Here is a 7,128-nt window from a genome sequence, read left to right as displayed (position 1 = left end):
ACAAACACATACATTCACACACACATACTCACAAACATACACATCCTCTTATACATAAAATACACTCATACATACACAAACATACACAAACAAACACACATCTACACATGCACACACACACACACAAACACACACACACAGAGGAAAAAGTCATTTTCAAACACAGCATTTCTTGATTGTTCATTTACTGAGGCAGTTTGATGTTTTGTGATTAGTCATTGATCCTCCAGTCACTCAAGTGGGGATCTGGGCCTCTCCCATCCATGGTCCCGGCATCTTACCATGCTGACACACAAGGGTCTCACTTTGTTCATCTGTGTCAAGCCCTGTGGTAGGGAAGGAGAACGTGAAGGATTCTGAGTTTTATGATGCAAGCCTGGGGGTGGGGGTATGTAATGTCCACTTAGCTCTTGTCTAGAGTGCACAGCATTCACAAGAAATGGAACACAGGAAGAGGAAATGGGCTAAGTATCCAGCCAGACAGCCAGCTCCATTAGTCATGAAATCCACTTTGTTTTCGAGTGACAAGCAGGAGCCTGCCCTCCCTTCCCATTCGGTTCTCCTTTTCTTCTCAGGAAGCTCTGAATCCCTAAATGACACTGGCTGAAAGGCTGTCCTTCAAGACAGGTATTGGTATCCATCTTAATTTGGTATCATGTGCTATGTACATGACATAATTCGTAAGAGAATTCTTCCCTTACCCCCTTAAGTCTTTGGACTACTGTTTCTAGTTCTTCCACTCCTGTGTAGAAGGGAAGTTTGTCCCTCCTGACTTGACTGAGACTGGCTATGGCTCCACAGTGAGCTGTTAGCAGAAGTGGCCTTGTCAGACCCGGGTCACCGCTTTACCAGTGAGTGCATATGTTGTGGAGTTGAACGACTACTGTGACTCATGTGTTGTTCAAAAGTAGACAGGAAAAGATGGACGGGAATGGTAGAGAGGAGCATGCTTGCTCCTAGGTATGATGAAAGAGGTTTAGTTGGAGATATGTGGAAGAGCATAGCCAGAGACAGGGTCTGCTGGGAGAGTCCAGAGTGGACCTGACCCTGAGCTGTGCCCTCCTGTGAGGAGAGGGAGAGGGGAGAGCAAGGGACGAGGGGCAGCAGCCCAGAGGCTCAAAGTACAAGGAGGGCAGGTAACCAAAATGGTTGGACTATATAGGGAAGGGTGGCCTAGCCCCTTGCATTGGAGAGTTAAGTGTAAGGGGGCCAGGATATGCCAGCCAGGAGAGCCTGGTAACAGTTAGGGCTGAGGGACCCTGGGGGAACCTGTTGGCTAGTGTCCACTTTGATATGTTAAATAGGCACCTGAACCATTTGTCCTGGTTTGTAACTTAACAAAAAGCTTTTTTTTTTTTTTTTTTTAAAAAGATTTATTTATTTATTATAAGTAAGTACACTGTAGCTATCTTCAGACACTCCAGAAGAGGGCATCAGATCTTGTTACGGATGGTTATGAGCCTCCATGTGGTTGCTGGGATTTGATCTCCGGACCTTCGGAAGAACAGTTGGGTGCTCTTACCCACTGAGCCATCTCACCAGCCCCACAAAAAGCTTTTAAGGAAACTGATTTTGTGATTTTTATAAAAACTATAATCCCTAACTGTTTATTTGTATTTATATACATTAAAATATGACAGCTCGGGCTGGAGAGATGGTTCAGGAGTTAATGCCGACTGCCCATCCAAAGGTCCCGAGTTCAATCCCCACCAACCACATGGTGGCTCACAACCATCTGTAGTGGGATCCGATGCCCTCCTCTGGTGTGTCTGAAGACANCAACAGTGTACTCATATACATAAAACAAATCTTAAAATTTTTTTTAGAATGACATCTCATGCCTAAATAGGTATAAATTTAAGTCCTGTGTGGCCATAAAATAGTGAAGCTAGCCTTTGTTTGACCTACACAAACACATTTCATTTCAGAATTACCACATGATGAATTAAATTGGAGTGGTAGGAATAGACTTGGTGGGCAAGAGGAACAGAAAACGTGGGCTGACGGAAAAGCATCCCCTGGGCTTGTAGGCTAGTTAGTGAAATACTTCACACAACTAAGAGGTGTCTAACCCCATAAGAGATTCACTCACAGCTGATTAGCAGTGTTGGCATTAAGATTAAGCAGTTTGAGTTGGATCTCTAAAATTCCTTCCAGGATTAAGAATGTCAGCAGCCATTAGTTCAATTATGTGATGGTGTTTCAAGTGTGGGGGCATTTTTGCTCTTTTAAGTATGTATGCATGGTCCCGTGTCTGAGCGTAGGCACACTGTGTGCCCCCTGGAGGTTACAGGACAACCTGAGTGTTGGTGCTTGTCTTCTACTTTGGGACAGGGTCTCCTCTTCTCCAGTGTGTACACCGGGCTAGCTGACCTATGCTGGTCTTGACTGTGCTTTAGAGAGACTGGGTGTAGAGGCATGTGCTGCTGTGTCTGGTCCACAGGGGTTCTGGGGAATCTGAACTCAGTCTTTACCCAATGAGCCGAGTTAACCATTTTAAAGCTGAGGTTTCAAATATAATTAGTTATTACTATTTTCCAGCTCTTGGTTGTTTTGTTGTTGTTTGCCAGACAAGATCACAGTGCGTAGCCACACTTGAAGGCACAGTCTTCCTGCCTGGTGGCTAGTCAACTCTTGACCTTAAAAGTCTCGAATATGTATTTATTTTTTGAAAAATTCTGGATGAACTGCCTATTGTATTGCCAAATCTGTAATGAGTGAGGAATTTGTTCTGTCCTGCCCAAGTCGTGCTCGGAGAAGATCTCTCCTTCCAGATAATTCTCTTTCAAAAGGGAACTTGATCATTGTGCTTCGCTCTGCTAGACCACGCTACTGAATGAAGTTGAGACCATTCCCCTGGGTGTTAAGAATGGTTTGCTCCCAAGGTTTTGTCTTGACTTCTCTTCTCTGTTTTAATTCTGTTAAAATTCATTTTAATTTAAAAAAAAATGTTTTCAAGACAGTAACTTTGAGGCTTCTTTTAAAATTGAGGCAGATCATATTGTAATGGTAGGAATGTGAAGACTATTCGAGTCAGGTGAGATGAAGTCATAGAATACGTGACTAGCACATAGTTGGTGACCTTTAGGGTAGTATTCTTAAAAGTAAGGAGGAATGAAATTGGTCCAGAGACAGTATGCTGGTGTGCATGCATGTATGTAAGTGTGCCTGTGTTAGTGAGCCTGCATGCCTGCATGTGTGTGTGTGTGTGTGTGTGTGTGTGTTCCTGTGTCTGATATACTTGCATGTTTTTCCTCAGTCACTTTTATTTTTGTTTGTTGTTGGTTTTTAAACTCAAAACGAGCTAGGGCTCTTACTGGCCTGGAACTCCTCTTCTATTAGGCCAAACTGGCTAGATATTTAATGGATTCCTCCCTCCCTCCCTCCCTCTTTCCCTCCCTCCCCCCTTCCAGGGCCACACCTTGTCCTCCCCTCCCCTCTCCCCCTCCCCCAGGCTCTCACCACTGCTCCTTTTTTTTTTTTTTTTTTTTTTAAATAAGTGTCTCTGTGTTTGTAAGACACACTTTATGAACTGAGCAGCCCTCCACTTTTAACTACCTCCTGAGGGAAGGACAGTTAACCTTTTCCTGTCCATGGCTTTATCTTCCTATAGTGAATAGTGTCAGATGACATTAAACAAAATGCACAAGTCAGTTCCGATGCCTGTGATTTATACATATTAATATGTGTACTGCAGAGAATACTGACACTGGGTGGTGGTGGCAACATACACGCCTTTAATCCCAGAACTGGGGAGGCAGAGTTAGTAGATCTCTGAGTTCGAGGGCAGCCTGGTCTACAGAGCAAGCTCCAGGACAGCCAAGGGTACACAGAGAAACCCTGTCTTGAAAAAACAAGACAGCACCCCTCCAAAAAAAAAAATAAATAAAAAACCAGTGACAGCACCCCTGGGAGCGGAAACACCGTGTCCAGGCTTGTGATAGCCATGTTCTTTGACTTTAATATTACTTTAATTTCCCGAGGAGCTGATGAGTCAACGATGGCAAAGACATCTCATTTGGTGCCATGCTAGAAGAGAAAAACTGGCAGCCATTCAAATAACATACATAACTGGCGCTGTCACTTCTCCAGGGATGTAGTTTTTCAGAATAAGTTACTTTGGCCATTCAAACCATTTATTAAGTACTTGTCTTTCAAAAATCTTTTTATGCCATCATCTTTTATGTACTTTGGAAAAGAGCGATGGGGTGATAAGAATTCTATTAGTTGAATTTAGTGACCCTGTTCTTGTAGGCACATAACTTCTATAATCATGCTAATGAGCAGTTTTGTTTGCATCTACATATTACAGATTCACTCCTTCCCTCCTGCCCAGGCAGGCATTTCCTTTTCTTTCTTTGTTCTTTCTCTTTTTCTCATTAGCATGTGAAACAATGGGTTTTAGTGTGGCATTTTCATATGTCTGTATCCTACTTGTTTTTCTTTGCCACCTCTGTCACCTCTCACCCCCTGCTCTTTCTCTTTCACCTCAGATGGTTTGAATGAAATGTGCCCCATAGGTTTAAACATTTGAAAACTTTGTTCCCATGTGTTCCACTGTTTGGAGAAAGTTAATGAGCTTTAAGGAGATGTAGAGCCTTGTTGGAGGTGCCACAGGGAGTGTGGGATGAGGGGGTGACATTGAGAGTGTGTGTCCTCACCCCACTTCAAGTTCACTCTCTATGCTTCCTGTGTGTGGCAAAGTGTTCTCTCTCAGTTTCCAACTCCAGCTGCCCACTGCCAGGCCCTCCCAGACATTATGGACCCTCCCTGTAGAATTTTAAGTCACAATAACCCTCCCTTAAGTTGTTTTTGGTCATGGTATTTTACCACAACAACAGAAAAGCAACTAAAATGTGACTCCCTCATGTCACATTTTCTTTAACAATCACTACCCTTCAGGAAGCGCAAAGGTATATCATTTCGTGTTCCTGAAAATGGGTAAATGTTCTTGATTTTAAAAGTTAGCTTGAATGTATTTTATAACGGGCTGAGAATGCTAATCTGGGGCTGGCGAAATGGCTCAGTGGTTAAGAGCACTGACTGCTCTTCTGAAGGACCTGAGTTCAAATCCCAGCAACCACATGGTGGCTCACAACCATCTGTAATGAGATCTGATGCCCTCTTCTGGTGTGTCTGAAGACAGCTACAGTGTACCTATATGTAATAAATAAATAAATCTTTAAAAAAAAAAAAAAAAAGAGAATGCTAATCTGTGGGATTGATTACCAAGATGACTTGCCACCAAGCCAAGCCTGATGACAGCTTGAAATCTGGGACGTATGTGGTGGAAGGAGAGAAGCAACTGTCACAAGCTGCCCTCTGAACTCTAGCAAGTACTGAGGCATATAATGCACTCCAGCCTGCACGCACACACAATAAACCCATGTAATAAAATGATAGTTTGTACTTCATAAAAACTTTAAAGATCTTAATAAAAATCTCTTTAGTGATCTCTTTTAACTAAAAGTTAGTGAAGGACTTGGCTAATTTACAGTAAATATATAAATTCTTCAGCTCCCGTTGTGGGATTCAGAGCCCTGAGCATGTGAGTTTAGGGTATGCGTGTCTATGTGGATACATCTGTATGTGCACACATGTTGTCAGTGCATATCTGTGTGCACACATGCTGTTGAGATAAATACTCCTTCTTGCCTTTGCACCAGTAGATGCTAATTTCAGGATGCATAATCAGAACACTCAAAACTGTTGGTGACAATACCAGAGCCATTGGGTACTTCATGGTTCCTATTCTGACTTTTATACTCAGGTCCTTGGAGTTTGAATTTGGAGCAATAAAGATTACAAAATAGGGAAATCAGATCTGCTCTTAATTCAGAATTTTATAGATCACTCAGTGCCCTTGTCCCTATCAGATATTTCACTCAGAACTCAGCACCATGGCATTAGAAGGTTTATTGCTTCTTACAGTTCTAGACAGAGAGCCCATAATGGCTGGAAGGGCGTGGCAGTGGGCAGCTGGAGTTGGAAACCGAGAGAGAACACTTTGCCACACACAGGAAGCAGAAAGAGCTGGAAGTGGCGTGAGGACACATTCTCTCAAATTCTCCATATTAGACTTTTAATCAAATTAATTTCTTAAAAAAACAGACCCTGAATTTTAAATCTTTAAATCTTAAAAAAAGAGAGGGGAAGAGGGTGCGAAGATGGGGAGAGAGGAGAAGAGTGTGTGCCCCCCTGCACCGTGGCACTCTGTGGACATGGCATGCCTAAGAAGAGCTTGTAGAGTCCGTTCTCTTTCCACCTTAACGTGGGCTCTGGGCCCCCGAGCTCCAGACCCCAGCAAACACCTTTACCTTCTTAGCCATCTCCACAGCCTAGATTTGAGCTCTTTCTGGATGTTCTAAAAGTTTGCTATTAATTACAGAATTGAGTTATTTTGAGTTTGTTTATGGCAGTGTGAAACTAGGAGCAAAATTAGCTTAGAACATTTTGTTACCCCCTCTAAAAGTCGTCTCCTCTGTCCTTTGCCCCCTAAAACATCGGCCCCTCCATCCTTTCCCACACAAATCCCCAGTATACTTTGTCTATGGTTTTGCTGGTTCTGAACATTTTTGTATAAATAGCAATCTGTTTGTTTGTTTGTTTTTCGAGGCAGGGTTTCTCTGTATAGCCCTGGTTGTCCTGGAACTCACTTTGTAGACCAGGCTGGCCTTGAACTCAAGAAATCTGCCTGCCTCTGCCTCCCAAGTGCTGGGATTAAAGGCATGGGTCACCACTGCCCTGTCATAAATAGTTATCTTAATAGATAGTCTTTTGAATAACCTCTTTCTCTTAGTGTAATATTTTCCTGTTGCAACACTGTATATCCATGTATCTAATGAAACATTTTTGTTTTCATTTTTTGTGTGTATGCTAAAGAGTATTGTGATATATAAATGGACAAGTTTTTGTTTTTGTTTTTTTTTAATCTCTTTACCAGTTAATGGACCTGGGTTTACCCCACCCTTTTTTTTTCCATCTGTTGTAAATAGTGTTTCTGTTAAGATTGTGGGTTTGATTTTTCTGTGGTCTAATGGGGAAGGGAGGACCTTCAGGTACCTCTTCTCAGAAGGATAGAAACTCTGGTGGATAAGTTCTCCTCCCTTATGCTGTTATTTAACCCTT

General features: G+C 42.6%; 1 protein-coding gene across 4 annotated transcripts in view; it reads left to right on the top strand.

The window, feature by feature from the left end:
* Mtus1 (microtubule associated scaffold protein 1) overlaps positions 1-7,128 on the top strand; it is a 150,179-nt gene that overhangs the window by 43,581 nt on the left and 99,470 nt on the right. The window lies entirely within an intron of this gene.

The sequence above is a fragment of the Mus pahari genome, chromosome 19 (assembly GCF_900095145.1).
Source record: "Mus pahari chromosome 19, PAHARI_EIJ_v1.1, whole genome shotgun sequence".
Lineage (NCBI taxonomy): Eukaryota > Metazoa > Chordata > Mammalia > Rodentia > Muridae > Mus > Mus pahari.
The sequence above is the reverse complement of the archived record's forward strand: the minus strand, read 5'-3'. Positions and strand labels throughout refer to the sequence as shown.